A 10,756-nucleotide genomic window follows, 5' to 3' on the forward strand; every position below is an offset into this window, starting at 1 on the left:
TTGCTTGCTTCTGATGACCGCACGGTGGTCGTTGTTAGAATGGGAGACTTAATAGAGCAGAGCAACTTGCTGGGGAGAAAGTAGGAGAGTGCGTTAGAAATGAGGGGAGACCACCTGCGAGGGCACGAGTACCTGTTTAGAGAGTATGAAGGAGAGAGTTCAGGGAGAGGAGACACATTCACACGTACAAGTTTCACGTATTCCAGCTGATACGGACCGTGACAAAAGTAGTCATCAAGCCAAATGTTTGCCCAAGATACGATAGGAGTCACGATTAACCGCCTATGTTAGCCTAGCTGGCTGCGCAATTGTCGGTTCTAACCCTTTCATGCAGGTACCGTCAATCAACTGAGTAATCACGCACCTTCTCTGCTACCAAAATCCGCACGCGGTTCCGCCTCCAAACCACGCCCATGCAATGTATAAGCCCAGTCTATGGGACAGCTCCGCTTTACCTCATAATGGTTCTGGCAGGTAGATTATGGCTCCTCCTCTCGCTGTGGCCCCTGCTCACTGTGTGCGCTTCCCCATCGGGGCCACAGTACACGTGTGGGGAAGATGGAGTGCAGCTTCGCGTTCCCCCGAATTACATGGGGCAAGAGGTCTCCTTCCAAGTCCGGGGTCAGTTTGCATTCAGTAATATTCAGATTTTTTTACGCCATGATGCCACATAAAAGAAACCACGTTTCTAAGCAACGTTGACCAGGTGTATGGGCTACGTGTGTCCTGTTCTCGGAATGATTGCTTGTGCATGGTGGGGATTTACTTACCTGGCGTATTGGGTGCGGGGTCCACCCTGTGATTTTTCTTTTTTTTATATATATAAAGGCTGCTGAATGCATATGTTCGGTTTAATTTGCGAAGTGTGTATTGTATTGGCGAACCCTTCGCAGCATTATTAACAATCCCAGTCAGTTATTCAAAAGTGTCAGCCTTTCCCTCCTGGATCCCACAGTATATGCCTTCTTAATTAACACTGAACACCAGTGCTTGTCTTCAGGGCTATCAACAAGGGGCTATCCCTACAATAATCTGATAGGGGAACATCACAATTTATTTTTATTTTGCATTAATCATAAAGGGGGGTGTGTGTATGTATATAATATAGCTTTTGCTCTGTAATCAATGTTCCTGTATTGGAGATTGTTTGTGCTTTAATCCCAATGAAGCTAAGATTTGTATTTTAGGGGTTAATGCATCAGCCAAGTGACTTTTTCTATAGTGACCTAAACAATTAGCAACAGGGTAAATGGAGATTGGAAAAATCATGCAGATCAAGAGTCAAGGTGTCTTTCCCCATAGCATACATATAACGTGGGTTTCATACACACTGCTTTTAATTTGCAACCATGGCTTCTTGGGTTTGTTTGTTGTATAAAACTGTAAAATAATGGACATGCCCCATACTGGCCATTGGGTGCCCCATACTGGCCATTGGGTACACCAAATGCCCGATAAACCCTCCCGCCTACCTTAATTTTCTTGCGTGGAGGAAAGCAATCATTGCTGGATATACATTGTCGGAAAGCGTAAACACGTAGTGGTCTAGCATATGTGTCCGGCAGATGGACATATGATGTGAATAGTTGGCCACTGGTGCTTGGAAAAAATTGTTTGATTCTTTGGTTCTGAGAATATTGCAAGCGGTTTTAAAAAATATCCTCCAAAGAAATTTGTTGTGTAAAGTTCATGAGCATAGTTGCCCTAGTAGCTAACAAAAATTATAAATAATGCATTTAAAACTTTGTGGAAAACATTAGATCAGCCTAACTTTAAAATGCTACAGTACTTATTGTGTGCATTGAAAATGGGTGATATATTTATTTTAGATTTTCTTACCTCATGGAAACTTGTCCCTAAACCCATTGAAAACAATGCGTTTTGAGCCCGTACATGTACATGCTTTGTCATTAAGGGGTTAAGTATCACCATAATGTACAGTATAAAACTAGTTATGATGTTGTCCTGCGGAACAGCTAACATCTAATGTTTTTTTTCTGCCTTACTGTTCAACAGATGAGTTTGGGATGGGATATGCTCTTTCTGGCTGTCTTTCAAGATGTCTTTTTTCATCACGAGGCCCGGATGGAGAGAGTGTCTTTTACTCTCCTTATAGTGTTTGTCTCTCGGTGTTCAAGGTATGAGTTAATGATGTTCCTTTTTCTAGCAGTCACAATGGGGAGAATCTTATAACTCACATTACCAAATAAAGTTGTAATTGCACAATGTAAACGTTGTGGTCTGTGAGCGACCTGGGATTGTTGTCTGCTTTATAACAACACTTAACGTTAACTATATATGAGGGACAATCCAATTGTCCTTTTTAAACTGTGAGTTGCTAACTCGCCGGCTTGTCGGCATTGTGAAGGTATTTTGCATATTTTTTTTCTGCTTGTGCTAAGATAGAGTACAGATTTAAGGATTGAATAACGGCATACTTACATACCATCCTATAGTGTTATATTTTTCAGAGGATTTGCTTTGGGAAAAAAACTAGGGATGCACCGAAATGAGAATTCTGGACCAAAACTGAAAAATCAGGATTCACTTGTCCGAAGCCGAAAATGCCCAGGCGACCAGTACGTGCTAGAACCTGGGCATGATAGGAGTGTGATTTCAATAACAATATTACTTATATGATTGTTAGAAGCAATCACACTCTTATCATGCAAAGTCAGCCAGTACATGCTGGAATATAGGTATGCCTGGGCATGATAGGAGTGTGATTGCTATAAGGCATTATATATCTCGCACATGCTAGAACCTGGGCATAATAGGAGTGTGATTACAGGCTCCCTATGCCATGCCCCCCCCCCCCCACACACACTCATTCATTCCCTTAATCACACATACTTGCTCATACACCCTCCCCCACCCCCATACCTGAACTGCAGATCTCTCACACAGGGCCCTGCTGCTTCCTCTCGTACAACTTCTCTGGCCATGCCCCCAGGGGAAGAAGGAATGGAGCCGAGTCACATGATGTGCATTCACGTGAATCCTCTGGGTTCCTGCTTTTCCTGGCCGAGATACTGCTCGCACACTGTGCGACCGATGCGCAGGTAACCAGCCCCTGCGGATGATTTTTTATTTTTTTGGGCATTTTGCCGATAATGCCCTTTTCGGCCGATATGTTTCAGGCCACCGATATATCTGTGCATCCCTAGAAAAAAACGATTTTCATTATCGATGTTGTTGTAGCCCTCCAGATATTGGTCATCAAGAGATGTCTGTTAATTTGCCTATCCTGTACCTGGGTCTGAAGAAAGTAACTAGCACATTTGTGGTCTGTTTTCTGGCTCCTGGAAATGCTTGCAACTGGGTTATTCAGGCTATACAGCAAACTTGCATCCAGCCTTTTGGTCAGAACAGACTGATTTAGACGGGCAGCAGCTTGGTTCGCAAGCTTTACCTGAAACTATACCTTATCGTGATGCAGTCAATGGGCAGTCTGATGTTTATTGCCCCAACTATATATTTTCATGCAATAGTCTCAGCTATTTCAAATGCATGGTTCAGTATTGCCGGGTAAGTGTTTATTTAATGAGTCCCGTTTACCTGCTAGGAAAACTAATTGCCACGTAAGAATTTACAATTTTCCAAGCTGACCTAAATGGACATCATATTTACCTTGAAATCTGCTTGAGTATCCATTAACCCCTTAGGACCGGCGTTCACGTACTGCGTCTTCCCTTGAAGACCGCAGTTTTATTTAAAGCGATCACGTGCACACAATTGAGGGGGAGTGGCTGCTACGGATCGCTGGGGACACCCAGCGGTCAGTAGCAGCCAGCCCCTCGTGATCCCAGCGTCCATAACGACGCTGGATCGCTCATCATCGATGACGTACCTGGTCTAGCGGTGACGTATGACCAGGAAGTACCAGGTACGTCCTGGTCCTGAAGGGGTTAAAGGAGCAAATTGTGCTAGAAGAGATGTCAATTTTTGGTTACTCTAGACCATAGAAGTTGCAAATGCTCTGAAAAATACCCCTAGTCTTATAATGTGACCTCAAATAGAGGTCTGACTATAAGACTCCTCTGGTAGCCAGTGGATTTCTGTACGATGCGCACAGACAACCTCCATTGCTCTCCGGGGTTTCTCCAGAAGGTCCTGTCACGTCGGCACTCCATCATAGAAGAACCAGTGAAAAAGTGGAGGGCAGTAGTATCGTGCAGACGTTCACCAGCTTCCTCCACTACACCCCAGGAAGTCTGAAGCACAGGGGACAAGTCTGGGGATGCATTGGTAATTTGGGGGGGCAGGCAGAGTGGCGTATAGGGTGTGTAAGGCATATCTGGGGGAAGAGTGGCATATGGGGGTATAATGCATATTTGGGGGCAGTTTGGCAAGCCTGGGGGCAGTTTGGCAAATAAAAGAAAATAAAAACAAGAAGTGCATTTTTCTCAATCATAGTTTTTTATTAAATATGACAAATAGTTTACATGTGAATTAATATTTACCAGTGAAACTTTTTTCCTATAGGGTAGTCTTATATTCAGTTTAAAAAAAAATAAAAAAAAAATCCCTAAATTAATATTCAAACTTTGGGGTGTCGTTTTACAATCGAGCAAATACGGTATACAATTATATTTACTTTTCAAGTGGTTCTTTTAACTGGTGGACTGTTAAAACATTCCAAACTGTAATGGGCATGTTCCAATGTATACCCTGTAAATTCCTAAAACTATGAAAAACAGTGCAGAAAATTATTACTGCAGAAAGTTTAACAGTATGTGCATTTTATGATTATCTCAGGACTGCTCTTAATTGCTAAAGTTTATTTGTATTAGTAGAAAATGAATTATAACGTGCAAATGATTTTTAGTGTTGAGGTATACTCCTTGCCTGCCAGTTCCAGTGCAGTGTAACAAGACCATTAGACAAGTGGTGCAAAGATAAATATTTTTGAATTTGAGAGTTGTGGAAGCATATGGGGATTAAATGAAAATAAATTCAGTATACACTTTTTTTTTTTTTTTTTTGTAGGATGGGGTATGGAAGCTCCGTGTGAGGTTAGTTGGGTCTCAGAAGTCAGAAGACCTAGACCTTGTTTGTCCTAAACCTAGAATCCCAAGACCAAGAGTAATTGCCCGAACCCGGAGACCCCACAGTCTCAAAAATGCTTCTGAACATATGTTTCCATCAAAGGCACCATCCACAAAACCAATGTCTCTTACTAAAACATTGCCTTTACACCATACCTTGTCTCCAGAAAAGACCCTACTAACAGGAGTAGTTCCCACTGACAAGATTTCTCATTGGAATTTGACAACAAAGTCATTGGTTCCACATCCAACCATATATGACACAGAAGGAGAACAAATGGGTATGATATGGCAATACTAGCAATGTACACATTTTATTTTTTTATGTACCTTCCCGCTTTTTTTTTTTTTTTTTTTTTTTTATAAATTGGTTGGATAATTTCAGGTTGTTTAGCATTTCATATGTTAACTGAAAAAAATTTAGTTCTATAGAGTATGTGTGTATATATATATATATATATATATATATATATATATATATATATATATATATATATATATATATATATATATATATATATATCTCTAACTAGTGAATTTATGGCAGTGGTATTGGCTCTATTTGACTAAGCATTATTATTATTATTGCTTGCACTTCCTTTGTGCTAATGCCGGTCTCTTGTCAGCTTCACAGTGTCTGATCACTTCCGGAAGGCTCTCATGCCTAAATACTAATGTTTCGCGTGAGGAGTGTATCAATTCACGTTGCTGTTACGATCATCGGGATGCTTTGACTACATGTTACCATGGACATACAGGTGAGAATTTTGTAGTTGGGGTAAAACAGGCATTTACAGGGGTAAATATATATGTTAATGTAGTGACACAATTACGCAGTAATATAAAACAAAAGTGAATTAGCTGAATACTTGGGAGAAAAGAGGAGTTTTAAGTATCTTTATTTAAAGTCTCTAAAGATGGGGTCTCCCTGACTGAATGTGGCGCAGCATTCCATAGTGTAGGAGCAGCGTGGCAGAATGCACTGGAGCCTGATTGTGTACACACTCTGGGGACTGAAAGAAGAGAGAGGTGTGTACATCCAGAGCCGGCCTTAGGTGTTCTGGCGCCCTGTGCGGACTACTCCTCTGGCGCCCCCCCATCCCAAAAAAAGAAAGAAATAAAAACTTGTAACAAAACTTGTAACAAAACCCCAATCACTATATACTACGCCAAACATTGATGTGGTGTAGGCCTACCACTTCATTGTCTGGCTTAGTAGTAGGGATGCACCGAAACGAATTCTGGACTGAAACCGAAAGTGCAGCATTTACCTGGCCAAAACCGAATATGACCCCCCACATCATAAAAAAAATCTAACACTTTTATTTAAAGTAAGTAACACACCAAAATAGGACAAAACAATTAAATAACAATATTATATATATATATATATATATAACAGCAATCACATTCCTATCATGCCCAGATTCCAGGATGTACTCGCAGACTTGGCATGATAGGAGTATGATTGCCCTATCTACCCCTTTCTCACTCTCTTCTGCCCTATCTACCCCTTCTCACTCCCTTCTCCCTATCTACCCCCTCCTAACTACCTACCCTTTCCCTCTTTGAAGTTCACTTACCTTTCAGGAGTCCTGCGGTGGGGGTGCAAGGCCTCTGCCTCCCAGCTCTGTATGGAACAGTATAGAGTGATGGGAGTTATGATGTACTTTTAGAGCATAATTAGATGATGAAAAAGACATTGGAAATGGTACAGCATAACACCCATCACTCTCACACACTTACCAATCCACACGCATATGCCAATCCACACGCATATGCCAATCCACACATATATACCAATCCACACACATACCAATCCAATCCCACTCTCACTCTCACTCTCACTCTATGCTTTCCTACCTTTCCTCTTTTCTCCTTACAGCTCCTTTTCCTCCTCTTCGTTCTTCTTCTTCAGTTCTTCTGTCTTCTTCCGGGTCAGAGGGCACGGACAGCGGTGGGCGCGGCGGGCGCGGCTTCAGTGTTGTGCGCCGGGATCTGACAACAAACCCCGGCGCACAGCAGCTGTTGCCGCGCGTATCACAAGGGAGCGGTATCGGAGGTCTTTAACAGATCTCCGGCTCCCTTGAGTGATTTTAAGCCGGGTTCAAGGGAGATCCTTGAACCGGCTTAAAATCACTCAAGGGAGCCGGAGGTCTGTTAAAGACCTCCGATACCGCTCCCTTGCGAGCCTGCTCCTCCAGCGGCGGATATTACTGTCCGTCTCTGGAGGGGTGCCGGGTGCCCCCCTGATGAGCATCACCCGGTGCGGACCGCCCCCCCCCCCTGCTAGGTACGCTGCTGGCGGGAGCGCAGCGCTACGGTGGCGTCGGACCCCGCGGCGGCGCCCCCTGGAGTGTGGCGCCCTGTGCGGTCGCACAGGTCGCACACCCCAAAGGCCGGCCCTGTGTACATCGAAGGGGGCGAGTCGGGATGTAGGGTGATAACTCTTTCAGGTAACATGGGCCCTGGTTCTTTAGGGCTTTAAAAGTCAACAAGCCCACCTTAACCTCTTAGTGACAATACTTTCTTACTTCTAGTACATTTTGGAACAAAGGCTCTTAACATTTCTGTGGTGTTGCTGTTTAGCTGTAACTTTCTTCTCTCATTTTGTGCACCCACACACATTATATGATGTGTTCCACAATAAGCAGGGATTTCTTTAGATATCATTTTTAATATGCTATAAAAATAATTTGCTATAAAAAAAAATGTTTTTAAAAAAAATACTTTTTCTGTTTTATTTGAGATCTTTTACTCGGCTGCAAAAACTAATAAAATAAAAAAAACCTGCTAAATAGATTCTACTATTTGTGTTTTTTGCTTTTTTTTCTGCAAATTATGGGGCAAGTGTTTTGCTATTTCAAAGCTTTTTCTATTTTTTTTTTTTTTTTTAATCTGGCCATTCTGCCTCATGTGGTATTTGGGACATCTTTTAAGATGGTAAATGATGCAATTTACCCCATGAAACCATATATTTTTGAAAACTAGAAACTCCAGGGTATTTCAAAGGCTGGCATTTTAACCCTTTTCATGCACTATTCTACCACAAGCCTTGGTCAAACTTTCTGGTAGTCATTTTATTTTTTTTTCCCCCCACACATTGTACTTCATGTATGAATTTACTGCTCCTGGTATATGTCAGGAATGTTCAGTAACATCTCGGGCGTACAGAGATACTCCCCATGCATGGGTTTGTTGGGTTATTCGGGAGGTAAAAGGTCACTTACGTGAGGTGTGCATTTTCTGGCATTTGGACATCTGGTCAGTCTGTGTCAATGTCCCATGTTTGGGACATCTTTGAAGCTGGCCATCAAATCATACTAATTGTAGGACTTGCTCATATACCGTATTTGCCCGAATATAGGCTGCACTTTTTCCCCCCACTTTAAGTCTTTTAAGTGGGGGTGCGGCCTATATTCAGGGTTTAGCGCAGGAATGCGCAATTCAAATCGCCCGACGCCCGGGACATGCAGTTCCGGGCAGGCAGCAGAGTTAGGATACAGATCCCCCGCAGCGGTGCAGGGGACCTGCATCCTACTCTCCAAGATGCACAGACAGCCTCCCCTGCCAGCACTTCCCACGGGGGGAGTGCCGGCACGTGAGTTTGTCTAAGCGCATCGCGCAGACGTTCACCGGCTGCGGCGATGCGCGCATAAACAACCTCCGCTGCCGGCACGTCTGCACGATGTGCATTAACAATCTCCCTTGCTGGGAATTCCCACGAGCACATTGGCAGCAGAGGTTGTTTACGCTCGCATAGCCGCAGCCGGTGAACGTCCGCACGATGCATTTTACCTCTGCCCCCCCCTACTTATCCGAGTTAGACTCCCGGGTGTCTTGCGGGGCCGGCGGGGGACATCTACGCAATACGCCTATACAACTTCCGAAGTTGTATACTTCCGAAGTTGTATACGCATATTACGTAGATGTCCCCCCCCCCCGGCCCTGCAAGACACCCAGGAGTCTGTTCTGGTAAGTTGGGGGGGCGGCAGAGTGGCAGCATATCTCGAGGGGATGGGGACAGAGTGGCAGCATATCTCGGGGGAGGGGGCAGAGTGGCAGCATATCTATTACAAAAATTTTTCTTTAAAAAAGCACCTAACATTTAGGGTGCAGCCTATATTCAGGTGCGGCCTATATCCGAGCCAATACGGTATATGTATAATTAATAAATATATTTTTATTTTTTTTGCTGACCGTAGGGAATTACTTTTACATGTTACCATTTTTTTTCAAAAATAGACAGAGTAATAACAAAAAAAAACTGGAATAACTCATTTCAAATAAATTTGCATTTTACTCGGTGAAATAAGTATTTGCTCCCCTATCAATCAGCAAGGTGTCTTTTATACAGGTAACAAGCTGAGATTAGGAGCACTGTATAAAATACACCTGTCCACAGAAGCAATCAATCATGGCCAAGGCAACAAAGTAGTGGCTCAAGAAGAAGCACATTAAGGTCCTGGAGTGGCCTAGCTAGTCTCCAGACCTTAATCCCATAGAAAATCTGTAGAGTGAGCTGAACCAAGTTGCCATACGTCGGCCTCGAAACCTTAATGACTTGGAGAGAAGTGGGACAAAATCCCTCCTGAGATGTGTGCAAACCTGGTGGCAAGCTACAAGAAACGTCTGACCTCTGTGATTGCCAACAAGGATTTTGCCACAAAGTACTAAGTCATGTTTTGCAAATGGGTCAAATACTCGCTGCTCAAATGAACCTGCCATTAAAATTATAGACGGATCATGTCTTTGTCATTGGGCAAACATACAAAATCAGCAGGGGATCAATTTTGTTTCCTTCGCTGTATGTTTTGGCCTGACTTTTTGCACCTGTAATTGGGCAAGTCTCTCTCGGTGAAGGCTGGTCCACAGGTGAAAGGTTAATTGTGGGAAGATACTACATTTTGTGCCCCATGGCATTGCCTGCCAGTTTTCTGAAGGATGCCACACAATTTAAACCAGGTATGTAAATTTGAATTGTATCCTCTGTCTGTGGATGACAGAGTAAGTGCAGAGTTTGATAGGTAGCTGAGCATGGCACAAAGGAGGTTAATGTTGTGGAGATCAGGCTCTGGGGGTAGTTTACTCTAAATGCATAGCATTAGAATCATGGCCTGGCTAGGTGTTAAATCAAGCCATCGGAAGGTGTGAAAGGTCTTTAAAGTTTTGATTCCGAATGCAGATAGACAAATGGTCCGATTGATTGATTGATTGATTGCAGAACTGAAACACAAGTATTTTCCCAAATCTAAAGCCTGTGTATAGGATATTTTAATTGAGGGATTTGTATAGATCCTTTGAATATATTGGAATTGAACAAATTGATAAATTGGGTTCTCTGTGTAGGTCAACAGTATGGAGTCATTGGGCGGTTGAAAGCGAGATGCCCCAAATTATCAAGAATTGCACAGCACCTTGATTGTCTCCCTGCTTTTATGAGGGAATTTGCTTGGACTCAGAACTGGAAATTCAATCAAAACCTAGTAAAACTTACGACAATATGTTTTATACTTTTCTTTCCTCCAGTATTTCTTCGGTGCTATGCTGGGGGAGATTTTCAGCTGGTTATTTCACGGCACGTAACGGATCCTCCCCTGCTGTTGGACACTGTAGATCTGGGCTCACCACAATGTCAGTCACCCACTCTAAGAAATGAGGATTTCTTAGAATTCACAGGCCGTCTGGATCAGTGCGGCATCCATAAG

Source organism: Sceloporus occidentalis, unplaced genomic scaffold (genome assembly GCF_023333645.1).
Source record: "Sceloporus occidentalis isolate IW3139 unplaced genomic scaffold, rSceOcc1.0.p SCAF_30, whole genome shotgun sequence".
Classification (NCBI taxonomy): Eukaryota; Metazoa; Chordata; class Lepidosauria; order Squamata; family Phrynosomatidae; genus Sceloporus; species Sceloporus occidentalis.